The 16,637-nt window shown below is 38.5% G+C and overlaps 1 protein-coding gene across 1 annotated transcript in view; it reads left to right on the top strand.

Annotated features, from left to right (window-relative positions):
• Positions 1-957: 957 nt before the first annotated feature.
• The window catches only part of shroom1 (shroom family member 1), a 64,927-nt gene continuing 49,247 nt past the window's right edge, over positions 958-16,637 (top strand). The window contains exon 1 of the mRNA XM_033978371.2: positions 958-1,181. The gene's annotated coding sequence lies outside the window, so the exon portion shown is untranslated. The remainder of the gene's footprint in view (positions 1,182-16,637) is intronic.

The raw sequence follows: 16,637 nt of genomic DNA, 5'->3' as shown, positions 1-16,637 counted from the left end.
CAGAGTAGTACATTCACCAGCTTTCCTCCTCTTTATACAAACATGACCTTAGAAACTTTGGGGGGAAACGTGTCCTCTTAAATGCGTCCAGGAGCAGTGGGCAAAAAGTGGAAAGAGCCATAAACAAATCCAAGCCACCTGAACTTTTACCCAGGACAGGAAAAGTCTTGGAAAGGAAAGAAATTGAACCTGTGACCACTTGCGCTTAAGAGGAAGCGTTACTCATCCTGTACAGTTCTCCACAGCTCCGGTCACACTCTGGTGGAGACATTTAAGGCTAATTTAAAAGGAACAATTTAATTATAGCCTTAGAAAACGAGTCACACAGACCTAGTGTTAAATTTAAACCAAACAGCATGTAATTAAATGAAATAAACCAATGTGAATCTGTGTGTTTTGGCTTGAATTAGGCTAAAATTCACTTATTGTTTTGCATTTCAGTTCCAGTTTCTTGCTGTTTGGTGGGAGCAATGCACATTTCTTTTAGTTTCAATCGCTTTTCAAAGTCATTCTGTTGGATATAACCTACAAAATCAGTGAAAAATCAAACAAAACAATGAGTTAATAAGATTATTTTAAGTTTTAACAGATATTTTAATGGATAAGACATAGTTTATGGACCATTTACTTCACTTTCTGCTGTTCTAAAATGCATCTGTTTGGAGTTCAAGGGAGTTTTTAAGGAAACCACCTAACCTGGGAAATAAAACATAATTTACTTCTGTTGGAAAAACAAAAAAACACCCACAGACACACTGATGATGATGAACACTGGTGGTATGCACTAGTTTGCTAACAAAACAGTTCAAAATCCATTCAGTTTCCATAGAAATCCCCTGTTTCCGCCATGTTTCCGCCTCATCCAATCAAAAGTGTTCATTTCCTCCTGATTCCGCCTCCTGCACGCTCGGATTGGCTCTCTTTGTCTCCTATTACCTTTCACCCGCTTCTGTCGCTGCTGGGACTGGGAGAAGGTGAGCTCTGTGCGGGAGAAAGCGACGAGAATGCGACGAGAACGCAGCGTCTCCACGGCTTTACCCCTCTCCATCTCTTTTTACTCCTCATTTAGCAACAAACCTTTAGTTTTTTGAGACTTTTCTTCCATTTAGGTGGAAAACACAGCTGGAAAATCGTTGGACAACGCGCTGAATCCGGGGGGAAAACGGAGAAAGGAGCAACAGGTAGGCAAATAACGAGAGCGCGCAGTAGGAGCAGGTGCATTTGGGCGCAAAGGGAGTTTCGATTGTCAACTGTCAAAACAAAGTCAAACAATGAAGCTGGCTCAGGAGTTGTATTGTTTATTACTTTATGATTCCTGCTGATTAATAATTCAAAGTTGGTACTGGTTTTCTTTGGAGTACAATGGTGGTAAAGTCGTGCGTAAAATCCATGCGTTCTGTGCGTAAAAGTGATAAAACTCGTGAAGAAAGTTAAAATATAAGACAATCTAAAGAATCCTTTTTTTTGGGTTGTGCTAGTGTTAGATAAACGTATGCTTGATGGTCACAAAAAGAGCTAAAAACAAAAGGAAAGGATGAAAAATCTACTGTTTTATGGTTTTGTACTAATAATATTCACATTTTCATTCACATAAACAGTCTCTGGTTGGTTGGTTAACAGTTTTATACATGAATAACTGGATTGTTGTGTTGTAATTTCCTTGTTACTTGCTTATTCCTTCCTTATCTTACTATACTGCATACCTAAGTATTTATAAATGCTTTTAATGTTAGCCTTTAGGAGTTACTTTGTTATAATTAGCTACACTAAAGCCTTTGGTTAATGTCTTTCTCTAATGGTGGTTTTGACAATAACTTTACTCATGCTGGTTGCGTTTGCTTTGTATAGCTTGCTCTAGTTGCAGGAAAAGGCATTCAGGGACTACTTGCAATAGAGTTAAGTTCACAACTAGTACTACTTATTAGAAATAGCATCTGCTGCCTTGATATTTTGTGATTTTCCTAACATTTCGGATAAGTACTTTTAGCGGTGCTCAAATACAGATGACAAAATGAGTCAGTGAGTTACATTTATGTGTCATGGGATTTGTTTTTTTTTCTACTGGACATATTTTGACCTTTTCAGTTCGTTTAATATCGTGAGAATGCTACTAAAATACTGTACATTACATGAGAGCAGTGGCAAATATTCAAATCTTTTCCAATTCTTATAATTATTTCCATTTTACTAGTTGAATTATGTTGTTTTTTTCATTGAAACCTGCTCCCGAGTTTACTCATATTCAAGTATTTTTAGGTAAACCTTTGAGTAAACACGCAGGTTACTGGCTCAGCTGTTTAACCTCGAGTTTATTTACACTTTTCATGTCGTTTGCGTCTTACGTTATAGCTTATATTGTTCATAACGTCTCTGTCTAACCCCCATTCACCTTTCACAAATTATTTTCTCATCTAAATTATTCACAGGAGGGCCTTTCTACCTAATGACACGCCGATGTTTTATTTAAAGCGGGAACAAAAGGCGCCAGGCTGCAATAATGTTGTTTTGGGGGGTAACCAGACACTAGTGTTTTGTGCTCGGAGCTGAAACTGAACCACTCGAGCGATGCATTGGCCGGTCCTGTGGTGGTAATAGTGGTTAGAGGGGAGAGTGGAGGGGTTGGGGCGGGGGGGTAGTACACTGGCCTCTCTGTGCGGGACCTCAGCTCCAGGAGGGCCAGCGCGCTCACAGCTCGAGCCCAGGCAAAGGCCGCTGACCCGTGCTGACACTGGAGCTGACATGGGGAGTCTGTACAATGGGGGTTTCAATAAAAGTTAGTGGGGAGAGGGCAGACGTGTGAATGTGAAAGAAGTGAGTTATTGTACTGCGACCTAAAGGCAATCGTAAGAAACACTCAGGGTGATAGCTCTACTACTATACTATTATTACTAGGGTTGTCGGAAATTAAAACTAGATATTTATTGGAGCAGGTATCAAAACAAAGCATTTAAATGGGATAAAGTTTGACCTTTCCTGGATAGTGTCTAACAGAACAAGTGCAGGGCGGCCCAAAAGTCACTGACACTTTTAAATCTTCAGTAGCTCCTATAATTCTTAAGTTACACTCACCAAATTTTAGCAGTAGATAAACTGAACCTTCCGAGGTTTTTGGCAATACATACGGTTATAATTGTTCACTTACACTTGAACTTATCGCTTATCATTTGAAAGCATTTCCAGGCTCGTATTTGATCCTCGATATCACGTTTTAAGTCGTTTATTAAGTCATCTGAGGTTTATACAATGAGGGTTCGTTCCTCGGTGCTGTATTTGCTCAGATTAATGTCAGAAGGGTCGTTCTAAACACTCTGAAAAAATGAAGGAAAAATATTTAGAAACAAAAGTGTTATGAGTTTTTTTTTACTGTCAGTGACTTTTGGGCATAAGACCATGTAATATTCAACATACTACTATTATTTTGTACTTTTGTAAGCCTAAAGTGAAACATAACGCTAGGGCTAAAAATCCTAAAGGAACGACATAAAGCGTTGCTCCATTTTAGTCCAGCTGACGTAAATTATTGATATTAAAGTATTTTCACATTTGAAACCCTTAGAATAATTCAATTTTATTCATTTTTATTTATTTGGCACATTTAAAAACAACTTCAGCTGCCCAAAATGCTTCAAACAAGTCATAAAAAAACCACAAATATACAGATAATACAATAAAAGAACAATAAAACGCCAAGAAATCCTGTTTTGCTTGTATTAAACACCAGGGAGGAGAGAAGGGTTTCAGTCTAGTCTTAAACTGCGTTAGACTAAGAGGATCTGACAGGCTGAGGGAGGCTGGTCCATGGTCTGGGCGCTGCCACAGAAAAGGCTCTGTCACCTCTGGCTTTGGGCACAGCAGCAGAAATGAGACGTTATTGGTCAAACTAAACGCTCGTCAGGGATTTAAGACAAAAAGCAGCATGTCTTGAAAACTATTTGCATTGAATCTGGTTGAACACACGACCGCAGTAACACAACCTGAAGAAAAGTGACTGCAGGGCGAGACACAAAAGTGAATGAAGTGCTGCTTGTACGACGCGAGACAATGGTGAGACGCGATCAGGGACGTCTTATCAGTTTAGAGAGCAACGTTGGAGACAGATCTGACGATGTTAAAATAGTAGTTTGAGTAGATAAGTGTGAGTATTTTACCTGGTTTGAAAGGTTGTTTAAGGACAGAGCATTGTTACGTAGCCCTGAAAGTGCGTTTACATAATTATGTTTATCTAATCTCTGTTTACTCATCAATATCCAACAGTTTGCGCCAGTTTGTGTCACAGTGCAGTGCGATGTTATTCAGAGTACAGAGGTAGAATCTCTTCACTTTGTAGTAAAAAATACTTCCTGATCAATTGGGACGGTTTAGGAGGAGGCATGAGGGCCAAGAAAAACTGGTCTGAGGGCCGCGTTTGGCCCCTGGACCGTAGTTTGGACAGCCCTGGTATAAAAGATAAAAACCTGTAAACCTGACGTGCCTAACCCTAAGTACAATCTGCATAATCTGTTGTATAAATGTTGATTATTGTTTAAATATGTCATTTTAAGTGTTCCTGAGCTGGACAGATTGTTTGTTTGCATAAAAGTTACTCAAAAGTACATTCGTTTTTATATTTTTCTTCTACTTAAACTGGTATTACACAATTATTTGATGCATCGACGGAAAAATAAGGATGGATACAGGTGTAAAATGGAGGTAGTTGTGTGAAAAAGCTAAATATTATACAGTTTGTTGTGTCATGATTCAGGCGTTTGCTGTTCGTGAAGGTGCAAAAAGAAATGTAACATGGATAAAGCAGGGAACTGAGTCTCTTGAGGATATTTGCAGCCATATTTCTTTACCAATCGTTCCATTCAGAAAAAAAAAACTGTGTCTGAGTGCAGCAGTTTCGGTCTAAAAGGAGTGTAGTTTGCATAGATCCCTGTAGGGCCCAAACCTCTGCACTTTTTGCATAAATGAGGTCATAGTCAGGGTTTACTTTTCAAATGTGACGTTCAGATGTCGTATATCTGCCTGCGCTCCTGTGGATTAGAGGTGAACAGTGTTATCTGTCGTACTTCACTTGGTTTTCTCACATTTACAGAAGCGTTCACGTGTTTGCAGACGGGTAAACGACAGGGTTAGACAGTTTAAAAGACAGTTTAAGATCTGCACAAGGTTAGGACTGGGTAAAAAATGGATTCAATCAATTAACCAAATAGATTTCTTTGCAAAAAAAACTTTTAATTCAGCCTCTTTCTTGGAGATAAATGGCCCCTGGGTTAAATCTGATCAGTGCATTGTAGAGCTAACGTCAGATGTTTTAGCTGATTTGAACTTTCACACCGTGTTTAAGCCTTTTCTATTTACAGACCACGTAAAAAAAAAAAAAAAAGATAATTTTTACTACAAGGACTTTACTATTTACACTTTCCACTACGAGTTCAGCTGAAACAATTGACATCTTTTTGTTTTGACCATTATCTGTAATTTGCAAAACATTATTAATGACGGGGAAAACAAAAGACTATTTTATTTTTAGGTAAAATCGCCCAGTCCTACACGTAGCACCGCGGAGAAATAGCACGTTGTTTGCCAAAGATTTAAGTTATATTTAGCGATAACCGATCATTTGAAGATGTTTGTCGTTGATAACTGTTCAAGTAAAACCCATAATACATTTTACATAACTGAGATAAGTTAAAGCAGGTCTGAAATAAACCATAAGTTCTGTCTTTTTCTGCTGTACTGTAATTGCAAAATGTATAAATTAACTATCGATTCCCTGATGTTTCACACAGATCTACATGAATTCTTCTTCCCACACTGTAAACGCTGCTTTATTTCTTTATTTTAAACAGTTTTCTTCAGATGAGTCATATTCTGTCTGTGAGTTTCATGTTTGTGCAGCGCAGAGGCAAAAGGAATTGAATTATCTGTGACCGATTCCAAATGATACTGTCACTTTGCATTATATAAGTTTTGTTTGAGTTGTTCTGCAGCTTTTCTGTTCATACAGTTTCTCGTGTTCATTGCGTCAGTGTAAACAGGAAGTGAACCCTCCAGTTTGAGTATCAGTCTGTTTTACTATTATTGACGTTGACTTTTGTGTTGATGGAGTGATGGTTTTATGAGTCATGTTTGGGTTATTCGTGTAATACTTTCTTTCCTTTTGAAGCCATTTACAACGACGCTTCAATGGGATTTAAATATAAAGGAGGCGCCCGGTTACTCCTCTTCCCATGGTGCACTCTGTTCATCTGGAAAAGTAGAAAAGAAACCAGCCTCTTGACTCACTCTGACGTGTTTTATGGTCAATGTGCGCTGTCCTGTTACGAATAAAACCTTTGCTAATTGTATATCTGTAGTTGTTAAAGAAGCACTGGACCACATGTGTCAAACTCAAGGCCCACGTTCCAAATATGGCCCTCCAAATCATTTTATGTGGTCCTTGACCGGGTAAATTAAAAGGTATGATGGTCTTTAAATGTCATTTTATCAGGATTCACGCAGTTATACAGCCATTTTTTTACATCCTCGCAAACGCATATGCAATATTTATACCTTGAATAAGTAATAAATACAGAAACGGCTAATTAACGAGTTTAAAAAGTAGCTACATTTATTTTACGTCTGGCCCTTTGACGGCAGCTAATTTGCTAATGTGGCCCTTGGTGAAAATGTGTTTGACGCCCCCGCGCTAGATCCGAAACAGACAAGCAATCCGATGTTGTGCCACCTCTAAATGTCGATGTAAGTGCAAAAACGTAAAAAAAAGCCGCATTTGTGATTACCTCGGTGTAGATTACACTAGGACTGGGTGTATCAAACTGTATAAACTCTTAAAATCGCTATATCGTGAGGTCAGAGTGTTGTTTTTTGCAGCTCAAACACAAACACTTGTCTAAAATCCATGCGTCGTCTGTGCGTAAAAGTGATAAAACTCGTGAAGAAAGTTAAAATATAAGACACACTAAAGCAGGAGCGACTACTTTTTAATCTTCATAATTCAATATTTCTATATTTATTACTTATTCAAGTTACAAATATCGCTCATGGATTTGCATAGATATGAAAAAATGGCTGTGTAACTGTGTATCTCCTGATGAAACTGATATTTTAAGACAGTCATACCTTTTAATTTACTTTGTCACGGGCCACATAAAATGACATGGCGGGCCACATTTGGCTCACAGGCCTTGAGTTTGACACATGTGCCCTAAAGCAGGTTTTTTTTTTAAAGTTGCGCTAGTGTTAGATAAACAGAAAGAGCTAAAAACCAAAGAAAGGATGAAAAGTTAATGCTGTTTTACGGTTTTGTACGGCTTATATTCACATTTTCTGAAGGTTTAAGCCACATAAATAGTCTCTAGTTGGTTCATTAACAGTTTTATACATTAATAACTGGATTGTTGTGTTGTAATTTCCTTGTTACTTGCTTATTCCATCTTATTACACACCCAAGTTTTTATAAATGCTTTTAATCTTCGCATTTACTAGTTAGTTACTTTGTTATAAGTAGCTACACTAAAGGTTTCGGTTAATGCCTTTTTCTAATGGTGGTTTTGACAATAACTTTTTAGCTTTGTGTAGCTTGTCTCAAACTCTTCTATTGGTTTACTAATTTAACCAATCCAAGACTCCAGAGTGCAGCCATTTTTTTTCCCCCAAAATTTTGCCCAATGCAACAAAAAAAAAATCCCCATCACATCCCTTCTCCTGTGTCCTCTCTTCTCATTATAAACACTAGCACGTTAGCTTTGTCTGTTCATACATACAGGCTGCACCCAACTCAAATGGTTAGTCTAGCGCACAGGTGTCAAACTCAAGGCCCCCGGGCTAAATGCGGCCCGCCACGTCTTTTTATGCGGCCCACAACAAGAAATTAAAAGGTTTGACTGTCTTAAAATGTTGGTTTATGAGGAAATACAGTTACACAGCCGTATTTTTTACATCTACGGAAATGTATATGCGATATTTGTAACTCAAATACAAAATAAATACAGAGACGGTTAATGAACGAGTTTAAAAAGTAGCTGCGTTTATTTTACGAGTGGCCCTTTGAGCGTGACCGTTTTACTGATGTGGCCCTCGGTGAAAATGTGTTTGACAAATCTGGTCTAGAGCCTTGAGGAATACTTTATATAAACGTAAACCTCGTACAAGATTCGTTATAAAAATCAAGTTGTGACCCATGCCCAGCCGCCCCCGGTGGGTACGGGGGGTTGTCCTGTCCATGTGAACGCCTCATAAAGACCTATGTGTTTGCAGAAGGATTAAACCTGGAAGAAAAGGAGGAAACAAAAGATGGAGCAGCGTCTGAAAGGCCGCTCGTTAAATAACAGCGGGGTCACAAAGCCACGGGCCAAACATGTAAACTTACCCCCGGCTTGTAACACTATCTCCTACACTCCCTATTCTCAACTCTGCAAGTTTTTTTTTGTTTTGTTTCCTCTAAGAAAACACAAAATATGAACTCCTAACCCACCACAGAGCGTTGAAATCGTGCAGATATTTGCCTCGGTTTCACAACACTGTCCTCCCACACCCACGGACTGTTGATGTCTGAAATGGCAGGGGTTGGTCTCGTCTCGGTGGAAAGTTCCTTATTGGTTGTTTACTGTGCGTTTTAGACGGAGCTGTTTGCGTTCTTATGTTTTATGTTTTAGTCTGGTTAATGTTACTTCAAGTTCACGTTTTAGAGTGAATGACCTGCGTTTATTTACGTCCTAATTTATTCAAGGGGTGTTTAAATGACATCCAAAAGTCGTTTTCTGACGTTATAAGTCTCAGTTCAGTTCAGTTTTTATGACAAACATAGAATATCGGGTTCATTGTGAATAGTAAAAATAAAACAAACAAAAAAAATAAGTAAATTAAAAAGACATTGCACGTTATAATGTACAAAAACACAAATGATAATGTCTTGTTGTTGTCACGTATAACAAATTACAGTATTATAAACCTACCTGTTTAAATATGGAAACTATTAATAATAATACAAATTTGAATTATTCATATCCATAACATTTTTATCTTTCATATTTTTTATTGATGTGTGAAATATTATACTGTCATTTAAAAGCACACCTTTTTCATTTTTATATAACAAGAACTAAAACAAAAAAATAAAATGAATAAATAAAAAAATAATTGAATAAATGAATAATAATAATAATACAAAAATAAATTAATCACACAAATCTTGATTCATAACATTTTTAAACTGTCAGAAACTTTAATAACTAACTTGTGGTATAATCGTTAATTGCAATTACTTTGGCCGTGAGAATCGTGATACTAAACTTCAATATTTTCCCATCCCTACTTCTGTGTGGCAGGAGAAACATCTCAATTTCAAAACAATCTGTCCAGATGACGAGACTTTTACTACTAATAACCATCATGATAACGACAGCGACAATACGAGCGCTCGACCCAAGATAACGCAGGGGGAGTTAATTCAATTCAGTTTATTTTGTAAAGATCACAAAATCACAACAGCAGTTAACTCTTAGGGCTAAACATGAGAATTAATTTAACCAACAGAAAGTTAGAGAATCAACAATGAAACAGAAACAGACGAGCGAATTAATCAACAGAAAACAAGCAAGTGGAGAAGTGTCCCAGAGCAGAGCGCCCCCTGTCCTTAGACAATCCTCCTCGGCAAAGAAAAACTCAAAATAAAAACAGTGGGAAAAAGAGAAACCTTGAGGAGAACCACAGTGAAGGAGAGATTCACTCCCATGGACGCACAGCTGCAGATGTGTCCAGGACTAAAGCGCAGATAGAGTTCAACTTTATAGGGCCAGAGCCGCTCGACGGAGAGTTAGTTCGGCTTAGTTGATCAGGGTTATGCTGTAGACACTGTGCTGCAAAGGTTAGTTCAGAACTGGACTTATCAAGATATATTTCGGCAAATGACAACCAGTGAGTCTCATTTGATAATAGTTAGATTGTTTTATGTAGCAGGCACAATCACCATAAAAGAGGAAAAAAATCTATACCTTATTTGACATTCCAAAAAATATGATCTGGAAAAAACTTAACCCTAAAAACAATCTGCATAATCTCTTGTGTAAATGTTGATTATTGTTTAAATATGTAGTTTAAAGTGTTTCTGAGCTGGACACATAGTTTTTTATTGTTTTAGCAACTTTTATGCATTTGTTTTTACATTTTTATTCTACTTAAACTGGTATTACACACTTATTTTCATGCATCAAAGTAAAAATAAGGATAGAGATGTAAAATAGAGGTAGTTGTGTGAAAAAGGGCAAAAGTACAAGCTGATACCTCCTTTAACATGATTTTTATAGCTAAAAGAAGAAAAAAAAAGTTTGGGCGAGCCATAATGGTCTGTTTAGTGCTCAGTCCTGGATAGAATGAGATTTTTGTGTCATCTGGATTTGGCCCTCATGGAAATGGCAAAAATATTGAAAAACAAAATGGCCGACAAACAGGGTTGTTGCAGTCGGGGCGGGTGTGATGATTGTGCATTCTTATTATTTATACTTTGAGATAAGTTTTGTGCTTATCCCGTCTGTTCCTTTGCTCCTGTTTACCGTCACTTCTTATTGTTTTCAAAGAATCCCGGTAGTTTTCCTTCAGTACTCCAGGAAGTAGCTGTAAGAAATGAGTCAGATGCAGGAACTGTAAAGACAAAATAATCTAGAAAATATAGGCGTGAGGTTGATCGTTTATCGCACTGAGATAAGAAGAAGGCAAAATGTCTTACCAGAGTACAGTCGTCCCTCATTTATCGCGGGGTTTACGTTCTAAAAATAACCCGCGAAGTATCAGCTTTATTTTTTTTACAATTATTCTATATGTTTTTTGTCTGTAAAACCCCACACCACACACTTTATACACTTTTCTCACACAGGCGTTAACATTTTCTCACATTTCTCTCTCGTTTAAACACTCTCAAAGTTCAAACCTTCGTAGATTTACAAAATAAGTGCAGTATTATAGAACGAAACTAAAGATCAAGAGCTGTTTTCAGGCCAAAACATTTGTTGGAGGAATAAAAATATAAACTTTTTCCTATACTGTAAATTAAAAATGGCAGCTTTTAGAAACACTGTAACAAATTTAATGATCAGTCTATGAGGTTGGACACGTAAGAAATGATTAATAGTGATTCACGCGCGTTTCACAGTTCCTCTGACCGCGCCTCTTCGTCCTGGCGTCGCTCTACTGTAGTGTCTTTTCCCGCTGAAGGTGTTAGCGCAGGCGTCTTTTTCCGAGTGCAAACGTACAGCACTTCAGAGTCACACTGCGATCCAACGTTTACGTAAATTTGTCTGAACACATTCTGTACTGGACAGGAGACACGGCACGGAGGAGACTGATGGACAATGGTCTACAGTCCAACAGCCAATCAGGACGCAGAACACAACGCACGTTCAGACGATGTAAAAAAGCATGAAAAATTGCGCTAAAAAAAATCCGCGAAACAGCGAGACCACGAAAGGTGAACCGCGATATAGCGAGGGACAACTGTATTTCTCATTCTTACATTACATAGATACACCAAAGTCAGTGGATGATTTGTAAATGCAGGATTTATGCCACGGACAACTAGTAGATCAGAAAACTACTGCATCCTGTGTAATCCAAATTATGTAAAGGTGCAGTATGTAACTTTTCTACCACGTTCTTGTCTTTACGGAGATGTCATGCGTATGTAATGTTCCACAGTATGTCAATGGACTTATCTATCTCCCCGAAGTCAAACTGGTGACGCAAATCAGGCTAAAAAGCTGCAAAAATCTCTTTATCAACTCAATAAAATAGTTAACATAGAACGACACACTGAAACATTCAATATTTCACTTATTTACGTGTTTGAACCACATCCAAAATGGCAGCTTCTCTCCCGCTGAGGTAAGACGACGAGTGATTGATATTGTTGGTTCTGACCGTTTCGTGTCGATATTTCACATATTCAGACATCAGCATTACCTCACACCACATTTACTTTGTCACGGGCCGATGTAGTTATCGATTAAGCCGCCGCGGTGGTAATTTATCAGCTCGGGGCGACATGACGTAATGCGATTTGCCGTAATGTTAGCGTTCGTAGCTTTTGTCTGTTTTATGACTTCACTTCGGCTGTAACCCGAAAGCCGTTTGATAAAAGGTTCAAAGTCAGTGTCAATCAGTTAAATCTGGAATAACGGGGAAGTGCAAGCGCGTTTTAAGACTAAGTTAAAGTTTTTCTATCGGGTTTAATCAGTAATAGAGGACGGACTGGACTGGAGGATGTTCTGAGCAGCTGTGGAACTGTACAGAGTGTGAGCTGCAATAAACGCGTATGATAATGTTATGTAACCTTGAGTAAATGTTGGAGCTGATATCGGGGCTGTGTGGACAAAGATTATTGCGCTTTATGGTCACTAAAAACATATTGGCGTCAGTGGTGTATCAGTTTGATCTAAAAACGTTGATAATGTTTGATTATTTCCTCCAAATTTGAAATGTTTTAGTCCGTTTTACGCATTTATCATAGTTCGTAGACATATGTATTTAACGATAAGCAAGAATAGTGATATAAATGACATGTTATAGTTTAATTTGTCCGTAATGCAGAGTTTTAAATTTACCCGCATTTTCCCATTAGCGTTTCTTTTCAAACCTCTACATCAACGTGTAAAGGCGCGCTGTGTAACTTTTCTAGCCGAGCATCTGCCACTTGCTTGTCTCCATGGAAATGTTATGATTTTGGCCGTAATGTTCCGCAGTATGGCATTAAAACATAACTTTCTCTTTAATGCATTGGTTTATATGGTGGAACTGCATATGAGCGTCTAGAGTGCTCTCTACTGCCACACTCCATTGAGATCCATTCAGTGGTCAGTCGGTGTCACTGCAAGTAAATTTCCTCTGGTTGGTTTTCTTATTCAGGCCTAAAAATTACACCTATACAGTGTTGAAATTTCCCCAAAATTGTTAAAATGTTTTTCAAAGCATAAAAAGAAGCACGTGTTTGTATATTTACAATAGAACACAAGTTAAAACATTGAGAACTGACTGTAAAAATGAATTATGTCGAGTGCTCAGGCGCATTTTTTTCCACGTCCTGAGAAGAATAAAAACACTTCAGGAAAAAAATCTTGACTGAGGCTTTTATAATTCATGCATCAGAGGGTTAAACGCCACCAGGACAAGATGTGAAGAGGTGAATCCCTGTTTTTAAAGTTATTTTTTACCACTAAAAACGCAAAACACTTCTACAGAGACGAGCACGTGGCAGATCCTCCACCATAAAAGTTACATAGTGCATGTTTTAAGATCGTACCTAAGATTTTCCAAGGGAGGGGGAGCCTAGAATTAAGTATCCACATCTTCTTTTCCTCCTTAAACAGACATTCCTGACATTGAGGAGGTCCTTGATAGAAACATGTCTCCAAGTTCATTCTAGACGCTTTGTTCGTGTAATAACTTCTGTATTGCTTTGTCAAATCCACCACAGTCTGTCCTGCATTCCTTCATCTCCTTTACCACCCTGAGCTACTACTACCCTCCCCATCTCCTCCTCTTCTCTTACTCCCTTCCTCTGCCTGACCCCTCCTGCATCTCCTAATGGGACACGGCGCCGTCTTAACTTCCCATAGTTTTAAACCAGCGACAGGCTCCTCAGATCCTCCTCCCTTTGTCCCGCGCAGAAACGCTTTCTCTCCGGGACGGCTCTGATGATGGATGCGCGTCGGGGTAAATGGGCGCTGGAGGTTATCGTCGGCTGGGCTGGGACGTCCCGAGGCTACGGGGGGAGCATGTGCGTGTCTGCCTTTTCTGGTTTATCTGACGGGACCACACCTACGCCATTGTGAGCCGCTATAGGCCCCTCATTGTGACGGGGCGGTGTCAGATGTCAGAGGGGTGCGATGAGTGTGGCGGGTGGGAGTCACCTGAACACGACGGACGTTTAGGGTGACAAAGTGCGGTTTTAGTGAAATGATATGTGTTTGTTTCATAATTTTTAAACATGGGGTGTATATTTAAGAATGAATGAACCAGTATTACGAAATTTCAAGTTGTGGGACGTTTTGCATTTGCTGTGTCCATTATCGTATTTTCCGGACTAAACGTCGCTCTGGAGTATAAGTCGCACCAGCAAAAAATGCATAATAATGAAGAAAAACACATAAATAAGTCGCACTGGGACTATAAGTTGCATTTTTGGGGAAATTTATTTTACAAAATCCAAGACCAAGAACAGACATTTTAACTTTAAAGGCAAATTATAATAATAAAAAAATAGAGAACCACAGGCTGAATATCAGTACATCACGCTAACGTAACACATTTATATTTATTCAGCGACATGAAGCACAGACAGAACTGAACACGTGTCTGGTTTGTTAACGTAAGATATTAACAGTTAATCAGATAAATAAAGCAGAAAAAACAAGCAACAAGTTTACTCTGGATCTCACTACAAATCAATAAATCCAGTGAATTCTTCATCCTTGGTGTCGCTTCTGAACAACTCCGTCAACTCCGGAAGTAGATGAAGCGCTGGTTCCTCTTCTTCGTGGCTGTCATACTGGTAAACGAAGTCTAGAGCGCCCTCGTGTGGTTGTTAGTGTGACAATAACGAAGACGTGAAATGATATACTTTAATAATTTCACATATAAGTCGCATCTGAGTATAAGTCGCACCCCTGGACAAACTATGAAAAAAAAGTGCGACTATAGTCTGAAAAATACGGTATACGCAGTTATCAAACAGCAAAACAGTTTATATTTTAGTCTCTCAAATGTTAACCCAATAGCGTCGGATGCTGTCGTCGCCGATGGACTCGCGGTTGCGGACTTTCCGTTAACGTAACTCCGCAATCGATTGTGCTTCGTGTAAATTCAAACGGCGTCTCAAAGCAGAGACACGAGGCTCTTTAAATATGTCACTGTCATTACGGTAACGTGCTTATGTCGCCCTCGAAGACGACCAATCAGAGCGCAGGTGCCGCTGAGATTCTCCCAGTCAGTTATTCGATGCGTCAAAGGAAAAATAAGGATGGATATGTGAAATAGAGGAAGTTGTGTGAAAAAGGGCAAAAGTACACGCTGATACTTCCTTTAATATGATTTTTATGGTTAAAAAAAGAAAAAAAAAGTCCAGTCGAGCTGTAATGGTCTATAATGTGCTCAGTCCTTAAAGGGTTAAAATGTGCTCCAAATGTGAACTGTATTTTGATTTTAAAGCTTGAAATATTTTTTTTTAACACAGCTCTTTTAACATCGTTTTATGCAAATTCATATTCTCTACATTTTGCAATAATTTTGGCCATGCACTTCAATGCACTTCAACAGACCGAACTTAATCTAACTCAAAATTTTGACTGAAAACTAGAGGTGAATCCTAAATATTTGTCTGTCAGCGCCTGTATCTGGATCATTTTCCGTTGTAACCTGTCTAAGACCCATCGTTGCACAGAAAAGTTCCAGGAAGAGCCATTAAAGACGACGAAAAAACATAATTTATGGGTCAAAATTGGTTAAAACATGAACTTTACCTTAAAACACCAGCGCATTGATACAGTTAATGACATTTCCAGCCTTCTCCTGAACGTCCACAGCAGATTTTGGATGTGTCGGGACGTGCATAACGGGGCACGTGAGGTAGTAGGTGCGCGGGGCGTGTCCTGCGCCCGTACGCTGCCACGGGACACTCAGGTTTCATAGCCCCTGATGAAAAGGTGTGAGCTGAAACGTGATCCCGTCCCGCATGCTCCGCTCTGATATTAAACACCTCAAATAAGACGGCGCGTTTAAAGTCGTCCCGAACTTGAGCGGAGTACTCTGGGTTGTAAATCAAGTATAGTTTTTGTTTTTTTTATGCGGAAAGAAAATGCGTTTAACAGGTGCACGGTGATGGATGTGTTTTATTACCCACAAGGGAAACTCAAGTACAAAAGTACAGAATAAAAACCTAATTCCAGTCATAATTTCACCAGGAAACAGTGTCCGGGATAGTGAAATTATATATTGTTTGGTTATATCATATTAATCACTAAAACATGTCAAAGTGTACACAGGTTTGACATGGTTAAAAGCCCTGTTCCTGATTTATTTGAACAAAATTGATTTGTTCCAGCACATATACACTACCAGTCATGGACACGCCTCTCATTCAGTGTTTCTTTTTCTTCGTTTTACTACTAAAAAGACTTAAAATATATGACGTAACATATATGGAATTATGTAGCATGTAAGAAAAAAGGCAAATAACTACTAAATATATATTTTTTAATATATATATTCTGCATTCAAACCTTCAAAGTAGCAACTCTGCTTTGTTGAAACGTATTTAGTAGTTATTTTTTCTTTATTACATAATTCTGTGTGTATCTTGCTTCATGTATTCGATTTCTTCCGTGTGTAGAAAGTAGTAAACATGAAAGAAAAAAGAAAAACGTGAATGAAAGGTTGTGTTGTAGCTCTTAAGGTTAAAATATCTATTCATGAAGCGTTTTACTGTCTGATGAACAGGAAGTGCGCATTGGCATTCTATTTGTTAGCTTTACCGTGATGATAAAATCCCCTTTTGTCTCTGGATGTGCTTATAAACTCATCGTGGTGAATGATTAGGATGGTGAGGGATAACTTTGGATCACTGCAAATTAGGTGTATTTTTCACGTTTTAAAGAAGTAAAACA

The sequence above is a fragment of the Periophthalmus magnuspinnatus genome, chromosome 14 (genome assembly GCF_009829125.3).
Source record: "Periophthalmus magnuspinnatus isolate fPerMag1 chromosome 14, fPerMag1.2.pri, whole genome shotgun sequence".
Classification (NCBI taxonomy): Eukaryota; Metazoa; Chordata; class Actinopteri; order Gobiiformes; family Gobiidae; genus Periophthalmus; species Periophthalmus magnuspinnatus.
Note: the sequence above shows the minus strand (reverse complement) of the source record. Positions and strands in the feature narration are given on the sequence as shown.